We start from the raw sequence: 14,479 nt of genomic DNA, 5'->3' as shown, positions 1-14,479 counted from the left end.
AACATCAATAACGACATCCTCCACATTCTACAAGTTGAATACATTTATTTTCATTCAAAATTCTCTTCAAATCTCATTCCATAATTCACAACGCCAACAAACAAATTTATCACACTATTTTCTCCGTTCTAGTTCGGTAGAACTCTAAATAAACTTATTAGCAATGAAAAGGAACCTTAATATTACCTCAAGTGTGCAGCCACCACGTCCACCCCCTTCGTTTTGGTTGATTTTTAGCTCAAATTGGAGGCAACGCAACATAGAACACTTTTCTCTTCACGGGCTTCGGGATTCGAGGCTCAGATTTTGGTCAAAATTGATCTTTTCTCTCTAAGCTTTCTTCTCTCTTTTTCTCCAGAATTTTTTGGGTGTTTTGTTCTGAAAAATGAGGAGAAAATGCTGATATATCACTTAAATAAACATGGGTCATGGGCCTAACCCGGTTGGGCCCGGATTGGGCCTAGCCCACTGACCTTTCTGCCTTAAAACGTCCATATCTCCTTATCCCGACATCGCCTGTGGACCCACGACCTATGGTTGGAAAGCTAATGCAATTATATACAACTTCCATTTCTTGGTGTTTTTTCCAAATTTCAAACCTATAATACCGTTTTTGCCCCTCGAAGTCAGATCACCCGAAAACGTTACTTAAAAATATTTGTTTGGAGGACTTCCACTTTGATTTGGCTCAAGGGTCCTTCTTGAGTTGTGTTTAACTTCACGTATGTGATTCATATAACTTGTCACGTGTTCCAAAAAAAATCTCGATGTGTGGGCCCCACCTCCGCTTACGAATAATCCGACGTACAAAAAATACGAAATATAATACTATCAACGTGAGTTTAAATTATGTAGTAACAACGTGATTGTCAATGTTTGAGGAAGTACGTGTCACGCTCAGGCTCTGAAAATGCGGGGTATAACGTACCCGGGGCTGACCACCGAGCACCACTCATACTACTACTCGTCCTGCATTCATTCATTATTCTCATGCTTCTAATCATAAGAAAACATTATCACTTTGAAACATATTTACCCTTAAATACATAAGCCCTTTGGCTTTCCAAATAATATATATATATATATATATATAACGAGGAAATCGTAAGACCATACTACCCATACATACATATCTACGAGCCTCTACTGGTGTACTAGACATATGGACGGGACAGGACCTCGTCGTACCCAAAATATATGTACACAAAATAATAATCAATGGCACCTTCAGAACAATGGAGTGCTCTCAAAGTTTGCTGATAGCTCCTACGAATCTGGATCACATCCCTGTCTACCTATAGGCATGAACACAGCGTCCAAAGAAAAATGACGTCAGTACGAGCATTGTGCTGAGTATGTAAGGCATGAATAAAATGAACATAATAGAGAAATCATAAGACATGAGATGAATATATATAACCTGCTTAACTTTTAAGAGCGTGTACATTTTAATCATATCACATATATCATCATATCACATATACCATCGTCGTTAACCCGCGTCCGGGTAACCATCGTATGCCGCCCAATAATTGTGTAATGCCCGGCTATCTAGGCTCGGTGTAATCATAAGCAGCCCGCCTTAGCGGTGACATGCCCGACCATCTAGGCACGGTGGAATCGTATCATCATATACTCATCATAATTCATCATAACTCATCATCATACATTTGTCATAGAACATGCATTAGAGCTTAAAGACAATCTATAACTATATTGGGGTGACGTAAGGTCGAGAACCCCCGATTACGTTATGGAGTGATCATAATTATCATACCTCACCTTGAAGGAACTAGCATTATAAGGTGGGTGTACACAATTAACAACATCAATGAATCATACTTAGGATCATTAACTTCATGGAACATCATATCATGCTTTAGATTCTTTAAGCTTAGACTCACCGTCATCGTTATCATGCTCGTAACGTATCTTTTACCTTTATCAGATGTGATGCTCTTTATGAACGTAGACTCATAATTTTTCCGGAATGTAAGAAAGTCATGGAAAAGTCGGAGGTTTCATGCCATAAGAGTCAAGCCTTAGAAAGGAGGGACTAGCCTTACATACTTTTTCGTTTAGCTACACTATCGCTTGAATGTTCTCCTCCATTGTTCTTGTTTCTACCTTCAAGAGAGTTTGTACTAATATCAGATAACCGATAACTTTAGTATACTTGACTAAAGCTAGAGAAAATTGGGCAGCATTTCCTTTGTTTATACAACTTTCTTTATATCATATATCAACTCCCAAACGTCTATAATAAGATTCACAATATCATAAGCAATAATCTCCGTTCACCTACATTATCAACAATTTCCCAATTTCACTTCAAATCATCCATAACCTCGGTCATAGTACACTATTACATTTACTCACATAAAATGTTTATTCCATGTTCTTAATATCATTTGTAACATAATTATAATCACAACATATCATGAATCATTATTCATTCTAAGCTACCACTCAAAGATGTCACTATTCTCATATTTATGACCCATCTTCCACCTCCTTTCATAATTTAAGTCTTTCAACCCCTCAACACCTTAAACAACATGAAATGGTCATAATTTGATAGAGTAGGAATGAGCTTTGGGTGGAAGCACTTCACTTGAGCAGAACCCTTGTTTCACTTCCAATGAGATTTCTTGTCTTGGATGAACCCTAATGAGTTTCTTGCACTTAGTTCTCTTGGTTTGATGAAGTTGATCTTTGATTTGCCTTGAATTGGTGTTGATGAAATATGTAGAAGAATTGGTGTTGATGAAATATGTAGAAGACTCTATAAGCCTTGAGAGAGATGGAGAAGTGGAAAGATTGAGAAAAGTAAAGTGGGAACACATATTTATATTTGCACTTAACTCAGCCCGTCGGGGTTTTCACGGACACTTATACGGTCCGTACAACATTATACGGTCCGTATAAGTGATCGTACTTCACCATCAGAGAAACAACATTTCTATTGGGTACTATACGGACCGTATAAGCGCTCGTATAACCCCACCTCCCGGAAACTGTATAAGCGGTCGTATAACCCCACCTCCCAGAAACTATTTCCATCGTTCGTTTGATCTCCACTCTTATGGAACCTTCTTAACAAGTGTTTAACACCTTATTAGCAATCTAAGGAGCACTGTAACTTCTTCTTTAAGACATCATCAGGTTCACAATAACTCGATACTTTACACATCCTTCTTCAAAATACAACTTGCGCTTAACATTCTTTAACGAACTTTCTTCTCTTACTTCCAACGTCTTTGGAATCTTAATTAAAAGCGTTAAAAAACCCTTCTTACTTATAGAAACATCGCATACCTCTTATCCTGCGTTAGACTATTCACTAGGCAACGACATGAAATTTTCCGAGGTGTAACACAAATGAAGATATTTCCCCTTATATATGAGGATAAGTAATTTTTTGTAAAAAAAGAAAAAAGGGGAGTTATCTTGTTATAGTAAAAAGTGTATATATATACATATTTCTCGTTCATGCCTTACTTCACGCTTGGTTCGGGTTAATCATATATATATGTCAAAACGCCTTACTTATTATTCCGTGATTACGAATATGTTACCAATTTTATTAAGGAAAAACGTTTTTAGCACTTTTTTTTAAAGTCGTTCGACCTTGGGTCCGTAAAAGAATGGATTTGCAATGGATAACAGACGACAACACATCTGTTGAGAGCAAAGGATTAAAACCATATAAACTTGTATCCGTTTAAAAGGGTTATCAATTTTTTGAATAAAAATGTAATGGGCTCTGGCCAGAAAATGCATTTTTTGTTCATACAGTTTCTGAAAAGAAAAGAGCATTCAGGACTGGTTTTCGATCAAAAATCTTGACTTATAGCAATTTAGGTGGGCTCTGGCCCAAAACGCAATTTTTTGTTTGCGTGGACCTAATCCAAAAAAATGCCAGCTTCTTCCAAATAAATTATAGCATTTTGGTTGAGGAAACTTAATCATGACTTGCACAAAATCTCTTATTTTAACAACTGGTTTTATAATGAAAACAACAATGTGTTTTTTTTACTTCTGAAAAAAACTGTAGGCCAAGTAATTTTGGTGAAAAAATGTGACATACCAACATCTACCATTTTCCTAAAAAATCTTAGTTTATTTTATGAAAACTCAGATGATTTACCTCTTTAAAATCCCTTTTAAAAATAAGAAAACGAGACAAGTTCTGAAAATTCGTGAAAGGAGCCTAAGGTCAAAATAAACGGCCTAAGTACTGTTTGCCTAAAATGTCTTGTTCCAACCATTTGGTTCCCAATAATGTTGTGAGTTTAACAAATGCAAATTGTGAAAACTAAACATATCATATCGCAAAATAAAGCAAGTAAAGTTTGGGGTGCACCAAGCCCCTTAACGATTTTCACCCATGATTGGGCCTTCATAGACATATATATATATATATATATATGCTTCCCCATATTCGACATATTTTGAAAGGATTGTACTATTGGGCCTTAGGCCTAATAGGGAGGCTGTTTCCCCGGCCGAAGCGGCCAAGCGAAGAGTAAGAGAGGAGGGGGGGGGGGGGGGGGGGGGAGAAAAAGGAAATAGGTTAGACTGAATCCTATGAAAATTCACATAATTTACACTGAAAGTATACGCACACAACGATAATATTGAGATAGGAATAGCAATCTGTCCTAGCATAATTTTTTTTTCATGATGCATTATAGTGATGTGTGGGCTGGGTATATTGGAGTGGTATTAGGGTGGTTACCACCCTCCTTGTTCCCAGCGTCGCACATGATCCAAGGGGTTTCATCGAACCCTAGGCATGGTAGGCACTGGGGGAAGGTTTGGCCAGCCCCAAGTGATCCTCAACCTTACCACAATCAAGCACAAATGCCTCCATTAGAATGAAATATCATTGAATAGTTGATGCGGCGTGATTTTATACCACAATCGATGCTTTTTGTCTATAGGTTTTACTTGTTTTTAAGCAAGTCTTCGTGATTTTACATGTTTTTTATTGGATTTCAGGTATTAAGTGTTTTGATGGCAAAAGTTGAAGAAGTGGAGAAAATAACAAATCACTGAAGAGGCAGTTTGATGGAGCCATTAGACGGGCCGCAAAAAATTCTACGGACCATCAAATTGACCATATAATAGTCACAGTGTGCAGTGTTTCGAAGATCCATTCCCGCGGAACAATTATACGGACCGCATAATATTTGATGGTCCGTCAAAATGTATCGTGAAAAATGTTGGAGACTTTTTGACGGATGAAAGGCAGGAATTTGACGGTCCGCATAATGGTTTTGCGGACCGTAGAATGGACCCGACGGGAAATTGCGTCTTTTCACTTCTCACGACTAGGGTCTTACAAATACCTGTTATAGGTTTCTTATACAACATTACATAAGTTTTTAGTTTTCATTCTTCATAGCATAAATATTCATAGTTTTGAAAGTCTTTTGGATTACAAACAATTGCAATTACTTTCCTCTCAATATCAAGCAATCAATTAGTAAGCACTGTGATTTCAATTATTGTCAATTGTTCTTCTTTTTCTATGAGTAGCTAAATTCCCTTATTAGGGTTGTGAACCCATTGATGGGTGTTTTGTGATTGGGTTTGTGATTGATATATGCATAATGGATTGTTAGGGTTTATTTATTCTTCATTCTTCATTCATAATTAATGGTTGCAAATATTGATTAAAGCCATAAACCTTGATTTACTTGGGAAAATAATTAGGGTTAGTAAGAATAAATAATAAGAACTCAAAGCTTTAAACTTTGTATAATAGATTCACTTAGGAATAAGACGAATCTACTTGGCATAATTAACCGTTCTTCATATCACTTTCTTATGTTTGGGAAAATCATGGAAAGAAATAATCTTTATTTATTGGAAAATAGTAGAGATTCACATAGAGGTTAAGTGCATTTATATAGCAATCCATTAGAAGTATATCGAGATTAATACCCATGATCATGCACCTCATCTGAAGGGGACACAACCTTAGTTTCTTTTATCATAAATTACCACCCAAAGCAATTAGTTAGAAATTAGTCATACAAAAACCCAACTTTTATCAAAATCATCGGATTAAGACATTAGACCTAAATTTAGCATTCTACGACTTTAGTAACCTTTTCACACCATATTCCCTGTGGGATTCGACTCCAACCTTGTTGGGTTACTATATTTGACAACATCCGCGTTATACCATTAATAAGTGTAATTTGAGCGTATCAAATTTTGGCGCCGTTGCCGGGGAACAATTGGCGTATTTTGGCTAATTTAGGAAATAAGCTAACTTGCTTTAAACCAAACCTTTGAATATTTTTATAGTTGTTTTCTGTGTTTTATTTTATTTTTAGAAAAAAAAAATGGCATCTTTCCATGAAAACTTGTTTAGTAGTGATTTTTAGTGTGAGCATGACCAAATTGGTTAGTTCAAACTCGTGATGGAGTGCCTACTAGGTGAGGGTAACGAAATAAAAAAGCCTTAGAAGAATAATTGGAAACTAGTCTCCAACTTGGTTTGATGACAGAAGAAGAAAATCCGCCATGGGCATTCGATCCATATCAGAATCAGTATGAACTCCCCAGTGCTCAATCCGAAAAGGTAATCCCTTTGTTGAGGGTCAATCATAAAGATGAGTTTATTGGGAATGCCAAAGAAAAATATAAATTGGAGTCAACCATTGTTCTGAAAAATATGGTTGTTGTTGACTCCAATCCGGGGGAAAAAAAGGATGTCGAAATTCAAGAAGTTCAAACACCATATATCCTGCAATTTGAAAACTCAAGAAGGCAGAACGACATTCCTCCTTGAAAACCAAGAAGTGTAAGATGAAAAATATTGTGCTTGGCTTGTTCATCTACTTACCACCCCCGCCGCTCGTGGTCACAAACTTGAATCCAAGTTGGGTGCCCAATTCATAAGCTCCAAATGGCGAGAAAAGCGATTAGGGGAAGTCTGAGTACCCGAAGTTGAAAGTTGAGGAGCATATTTGAGCTTAAGTGTGGGGTCGTGCCAACCTTAATGGTTGAGAATTATGCTGCTAGCTAGGCCTTAGAAGATCTCAAGGAGTAATTCTCACCCTTGTTTTAATTTTTCTTTACTATACATGCATCGAGGACAATGCATATTTTTAAGTGTGGGGTGGGTACTTCCGATTTTTTAGGTCAAGGATGATTATGCCATAGGATTTTTTTTATTTCTTAGCCTTATATATTAAAAAAAAAGTCAAAAAGATTTTTTCTTTGTTCGTTCTTTTATTTTTCTTTTATAGCTTCTTTTTCTCTTTTAGTGGCATACATCATTCGCCCCCTTTGGTTTTCTTATGGCGTCGGTTCTTTCCCGAGGGGGGCCTTTGAACTGGGTAATTTTTTTTTTTAATTTTTAGGATAATTGTTTTTTAGTGGTAAAGAAGAGAGAAGAAAGACCCTTTTTGACTTGGCTGATACTAGCATATTTGGGCCTGAACTTGAGTAGTACTTTCCTGTGAGTGCTTGAGTAATGAAAAATGTAGTAGACTTTCTAACACCTAGGCTCAAGATAGTGGCTCTGTATATAGCTTATTCTTATTTTGTAGTTCGCCATGATCCTATTTGTCTTAGAATAGAATTGATCCATCTTTATTGATACTTGTGCCATGTGTCATGAGGATTTCTTGCATTTATTCCATGTTTTGCATCATAGTCTAGAACTTTCCCTGCATGTTATTGAAGCGAAATAAAAAGTGTTGCTATGTTTTGGAAGATGATAATAGGCTTTCTTTGATATGTCTTGTGAAATTTTAGCCTTTTCAAAATTGTACCACCAGTTAACCCATTGAGCCTGTAGCCTTTCATTTGTTGGCCGTATTTTTGCCTTGATCCTTTTTGTTGAATCCCTGGTTTTTGCACCCTGCTTCCTTGAGCACTGTAGCATAGACTGTGATATTAATTGATAAATCTGAAGAAAAGGAGTGGTCAAGTGAAAAAATGGTTACCAATGATATCTGCAAAGTGATGAAAAGGCCCTAAAAAATTAACAGAAAAAGTGCTTGAATTTTTTTTTGAAGCTTTCTTGATATGATGACAATTTCTTGTGAAATAATTGATGAAAAGAGGGCTGAAAAATAAAATGAAGATTAGAAAATAATGGTGATGAAGTCTAAAAGTGCAAAGTGCTTAGGGAAGTATGAGTCACTATTAAATAGTTTTCCTACCCGTCCCCTAGCCAACATTACAACTCGTTAAAGTCTTATTTGATTCTATTCGAGCACACTTAATTAGTAGAGATGTACATAATGGGCAGGCCTATGGTTATTTGTGCATACATGTGAATTTCTTTGTGAGCTTGAGAGTTGTGATTTGATGCTAAGTCCTTAATTTAAATTCATTCCTTAATTTGAGTGTGTGGACTATTTCTTCTTGTGAGGGCACTTGTTTCATGATAGATAAGTGATGTTATTAACTTCTTTGACAGAGTAGGTAAGCGAGCTTAAATTTGATGAGTTAGAGTCCGTCTTTGAGGTTAGAAGTTGGTAGTTTACTTGAGTTGACTTGTATATCTTGCATGATGATTAGGAAGTGTATATTTGATCTTAGGAGTTGCTATATAGTCTAATATTTGGTATCAACCAAAGTGGTGGTGTTCCTAGGCTTGATTTATTGAGAGTTGTCTTAATGCTTACTTGAGAACGAGCAAGAGTTTGTGTGGGGTGGTGATGTTCGGCCAAAATTGCATATATTTACCCATTATTGTCTCACATTTTAATACTTTTAATTGTCGTTTGAGTATAAATTTTATTGTTTTGTGCTTAATATTATATTGTATTATGCAGAAATAAAGAATTGCAAAATTGAAGAGATTTGGAGCAAAATTGAACAAAAGAAACAAGGGAGACGTTGATTAATGACCTCATGATTGGAGCATTATGATGCAATGATGGGATGATGCAAAACAATTGAAATAAAAGGAACAGAATTTGGAGATATGTGGCAGCAAATAGCTTTGTAAGGAAGCAGCAGGGAATATAAGTTAGGCAGAAATGCACTTACCTGACACCAATTTTGTCCTCACAACGCGAAACAAAAAGCGAGAATATTTGCTGCTATACAGTTCGCTGCGCACGAAATAATTTTTAGAGTTTTTTAATTATTTCCCAACTAGTTTTAGATTTGGTTATTTTATTTGGGCTTTCTCCTACACCTATAAATATTTTATAAGCCACAATTCTTAGACATCTTTGGCATAAAACACAAATTTGGAAGCTAGGGTCCCTACGTATATTTTCTTTCTTTTATTTAAACCTTGTTTATGGGAATTCTTGGTGACAATTGAGATTGAAACTCTTGTTGTGCTTATTTATTGATCGAAAATATTTTTAATCAAGTAAGTTATTGTTATTTTAATTATTCTTGTTCTTTAACGTTTCTCAAGGGATTAGCTAACCCTAGGACTCGCCCATTTACTTTGTTTGAAACTCGGAAAAGGAAGAACGGGGTTAGGATAGAATAATTAACATGAATTTGGGGCGTTAACCCTCATCTAATGGAAATTGACCTAGGAATAGGCGATACCACTTGTAGCCATATTCGGGTGTTCTAATGCTCCTAATTGCTTGAGGGATCTTCAATTAGGTAGTCTAGTTAATCTTCAGGAGAAGTTAATTTAGAGTCATTATCCGAGGCTAAATAAAATAAACTTGCTATTATTTATAATTCGTGAAATAGATTGGATCGTTACTTGAGAAATAAATTCTGTAATTCCTTAATTGTGGCCATTGATCAATTTACTTGCTTTCTAGATTAGAATTTATATTTTCATATTTTATCAAAACCTTATCAAAAACCACTATTGATGTGTTCGGTCTAGCTGTTGTTAGTGATAATTCCTAATCTGCTTAAATTTCCTACATATTGTTCTCTGTGGGATTCGACCCAACCTTGTTGGGTTACTATATTTGACAACGTCCGCGTTATACCATTAATAGGTGTAATTTGAGCGTATCAAATTTTGGTGCCGTTGCCGGGGAATACGGTTTTGAAATTACTAAATAGTATTTGCTTTGATTGAAGTCTTTTGCTTATTCCATCACACCTTGTTTGCTACTCTGTGTAAACCAGGTGAACCTGAATCAGAATCAGCAAAATCAACGTGCTGGTAACCAGGGGAATCGGTTGAATAATCAGGCGAATGAATCAGATGATGAAAATGTTTTCGTTGATCTTGTTCCAGAGGAGGACTATGCATCTGCTAGTGTTCAGCCTCGAGTTGGAGATGCTACCATGCAAATTGACTCTTCTCTATACCAGTTGTTGAAGCTTAAGGGATACTTTTGGAACTCTACCGAGAATGACCCTCAACGTCATTTGCAGAATTTTGTGGATATGTGTGCTAATCACATCCAGAACAACGTTCCACAATATGTTATTCGGCTGAGGTTATTCAACTATTCCTTAGCTGGAGAGGCAAGAACATGGTTTGAGAAGCTGCCCTGAAATTTGATTACTTCATGGGCAGAGATGGTGACTGCTTTTCTCACAAAATGGTACCCTCCTTTTGTGACCCTCCTAGCAGGAAGGCTGAAATTCGTGACAAGATCTATGAATTTAAGCAGCGACCGAGGGAACAACTATATGAAGCCTGGGAGAGATTCAAGGAGTATTTGCAGAAGAGTCCAAATCATGGTTTTCCGGATCACATATTAATGGAGAAGTTCTACCGAGAGCTAGATCCAATGACACAGTCAGTTGCTAATAATGCATCTGATGGTTGTTTCATGAACAAATCTTATCGACGAGTGACCAACATACTTAACAAGCTGACTACTCATAATCAGGCTTGACACTCAAACAATGCTGATGTTGTACCATATGGTAGTGCTATGATCCAGAATATAGTAAAGGAGAATCAATACACCCAGCAAACATTGGCAGAACTTGCAACAAATATTTCCTTGCTAACAAAGAAGTTTGATGAATCCCAGATTAAGAAGGTAAACGTTTGTGAGAATGATACAGTTTTGCCAAAAGGGATGTACCATACTCAAGATGGTCCGTTTCATGATGGGCCCTCTATGCAGGTTGAATATGCTAATTATATGAATAACTTTCAAGGGGGTTACCAAAGACAGAACTACCAAGGTGGTTACCAGAATCAGAATCAATGGAGACCTCAGCAAGGTCAAGGTGCTTATAACAACTCAGGGAACTACAACAATAATTATGGTGGTGCGAACCAAGGGAGCTACAACAACAGCAACAATTTTGGGAACAAGAGTTCCAATCCTTATATACCACCGAAAGGGCAGTCAACAGAGCAAGGTAGTTCAAAGGTTGAAGCAATGCTTGAGAAGATTCTGGCAAATCAGTATAAATCTGAGAGGACTTTATCCACGCTGACAAAGACAGTGGGTTCCCATACAGCATCTATTCAGAAGCTTGAGTCACAGATGAGAGATATCTCTAGAGAGCAACAACCTCATAAAAAGGGAGGACTTCTGAGTGACACTATTCCGAATCCGAAGAATGGGGAAGGCGGTGTAGACCGTGTGTTTGCCATCACTACTGGGAGTGGTAAAATACTCCAAGGGGCTGAAAAGAAGGTGGTTGATCATGAGCCGATAGATGAAGAGGATGAGGTGCAGTCTGAAGCATCCATTATTATTGATGAGAATCCTACTGACAAGAAGGTTGCTGATATTCCAGAGATAGTGAAGGATGCTGATAACACGGGTAAACAGACTGTGAAAGGGGCTCTCCGCCCTTTGACTCAGCTTTTCAAGTCTACACCTCCCTTTCCCCAGAGGTTGGTAAAGAAGACTTAGGATGCTAAGTTCGAGAAATTTTATGATCAGTTGAAGCAGTTATCTCTAAATTTTCCCTTCTTGGAAGTTGTCAAGGAGATGCCCGGTTTTGTTAAATATTTGAAGGACCTGCTGACCAAGAAGAAAACGATTCAACATGAAACCGTGAGCTTGACTCACACTGTGAGTTCCATCATCTCCTACTACTGTTCAGAAAAGAGGAGATCCTGGGACGTTCACCATTCCTTGTTCTGTTGGGCACCATGATTTTGCTTAAGCTTTGTATGATAATGGGGCGAGTATTAATCTGATGCCTCTTGCTATATACAAACAATCAGGTTTGGGGATGCCAAGGCCGACGACTATGAGATTACAAATGGCTGATAGGTCTATCAAAAGACCTGTTGGGGTGGTTAATGATGTACTTGTGTGGGTTGGTGAATTTATGTTGCCCGTTGATTTTGTGTTTCTTGACCGTGCTATTGATCGGGACATTCCTATTATTCTGGGGAGACCTTTCCTTACTACAAGGAGAGCTTTGATGGATTCGGAGAAAAATGAAATCAAGTTCTGAGGCAACGATGAAGAAGTTACTTTTCAGGCTAGCAAGGGGATGAAGTTACCAAGTGCTTATGAGAGTATTTCGGTAATTGATTCATTTGATGTTGTTGATGAAGCGGTGGAGTTCAAAATGGAAGAAGAAAGTTTGGGTGAAGCTCTAGCTGGTATTCTTGTTAACTTTGACGTTGAGGACATGGAAGGTTATGTGGAGACGGTTAATTCACTTGTTGGGTTGGGTTCATATTCTTACCACCCAAAGAAGCTAAATCTTGATCTGGAAAACAGAACAACTCCTCCAGCAAAGCCTTCGATCATTGATCCACCTATGTTGGAGCTTAAGCAGCTCCCATCACATCTGAAGTATGAGTTCTTTGGTCCAGACAATACATTGTCAGTGATTGTTTCAGCCCTACTGACTGAGGAGCATATTCTACAGCTTTTGGAGGTGTTGCAAGAATATAGGCATGCTATTGGTTGGACCATAGCAGACATTTAGGGTATCCTATCTGGGATCTGTGAGCATAAAATCCAGCTGGAGGAGGATAGCAAATCGAGTGTAGAGCATAAGAGGAGACTAAACGAGAATATGCAAGAGATCGTCAAGAAGGAGATCCTCAAATGGTTAGATGCAAGAGTGGTTTACCCAATTTTTGATAGTAAATGGGTGAGCCCAGTCCAATATGTTCCTAAGAAAGGCGGCATCACTGTTGTGCCGAATGCAAAGAATGAGTTGATCCCAACTAGAACTGTCACCGGATGGAGAGTTTGCATGGACTATCGCAAGCTCAACATAGCCACATGCAAGGACCATTTCCATATGCCTTTTATTGATCAAATGTTTGCTTCCTTGATGGTTATTCGGGCTACAATCAGATCAACATTGCGTTAGAAGATCAGGAGAAGACTACTTTTACTTGTCCTTATGGGACATTTGCATTTAGCCGAATGCCTTTTGGTTTGTGTAATGCACCAACCACTTTTCAGAGATGCATGATGTCAATCATCTCTGACATGGTAGAGGACTTCTTGGAAGTGTTCATGGACGACTTCTCTATTGTGGGTGATTCATTTGAATATTGTCTTGGCCATCTGGGTCAAGTGCTGAAAAGATGTGAGGAGACAAATCTCGTGCTAAATTGGGAGAAGTGCCATTTTATGGTGAAAGAAAGGATCATCTTCGGTCACAAAATATCCGAAAAGGGAATTGAGGTTGATCAGGCGAAAATTGATGTGATTGCAAAACTTTCACCACCTATCTCAGTCAAGTGTGTCTGAAGTTTCTTGGGACATGCTGGGTTCTACAGGCGCTTTATCAAAGATTTCTCTAAGATTGCTAACCCGATGTACAAGCTTCTTGGAAAAAATATTAAGTTTGTGTTTGATGATAAGTGTCGGAAGGCATTTGAGGAGTTAAAAGAGCGTCTCACTACTGCTCCTATTATTGTTGCTCCTGACTGGTCCTTGCCATTTGAACTGATGTGTGATGCTAATGGTTTTGCAATAGGTGTTGTGCTTGGGCAGAGGCACAATAAAATTATGTGCCCGATCTATTATGCTAGCAGAACACTAAATGCTTCCCAGATGAATTACACAGTGACGGAGCAAGAGCTATTTTCCATTGTGTTTGCTTTTGAGAAGTTTCGGGCCTATTTGTTGGGGTCCAAAGTCGTGGTATACACTGATTATGCAGCACTGAGATACCTTATGGCAAAGAATGAAGCAAAGCCGCGACTGATCCAATGGGTACTATTGCTGCAAGAGTTTGATTTTGAGATGAAGGATCGCAAGGGCACCGAGAATCAAGTTGCTGACCATCTATCTCGGCTTGAAGAGGCTGGGAGACCTTCTGATGAGCTTGACATAGATGATGCTTTTCCGGATGAGAGGGTGTTGGCTGTGTCAATTAAGGTAGCACCGTGGTATGCCGACATTGCCAATTATTTGGTAACAGGCATAGTTCCAGAAGATATCAAAGCTTACCAAAAGAAGAAGTTCTTGCGGGATTCTAGGCAGTACTACTGGGACGAGCCTTATTTGTTCAGAACATGCGCTGACAACATCATTCGGTGTTGTGTTCCTGAAAGTGAAGTGATGGCGATTCTAAAGGCGTGCCATGACTCTCCTGTTGAGGGTCATCATAGTGG

General features: G+C 38.0%; 1 non-coding gene across 1 annotated transcript; it reads right to left on the bottom strand.

The window, feature by feature from the left end:
* Positions 1–10,554: 10,554 nt before the first annotated feature.
* On the bottom strand, positions 10,555–10,660 carry LOC132629568 (small nucleolar RNA R71). The gene has a single exon (XR_009578337.1). It is a non-coding gene; the product is annotated as a small nucleolar RNA R71 (small nucleolar RNA).
* Between the last annotated feature and the right edge of the window lie 3,819 nt (positions 10,661–14,479).

The sequence above is a fragment of the Lycium barbarum genome, chromosome 2, assembly GCF_019175385.1.
Source record: "Lycium barbarum isolate Lr01 chromosome 2, ASM1917538v2, whole genome shotgun sequence".
NCBI lineage: Eukaryota > Viridiplantae > Streptophyta > Magnoliopsida > Solanales > Solanaceae > Lycium > Lycium barbarum.
The sequence above is the reverse complement of the archived record's forward strand: the minus strand, read 5'-3'. Positions and strand labels throughout refer to the sequence as shown.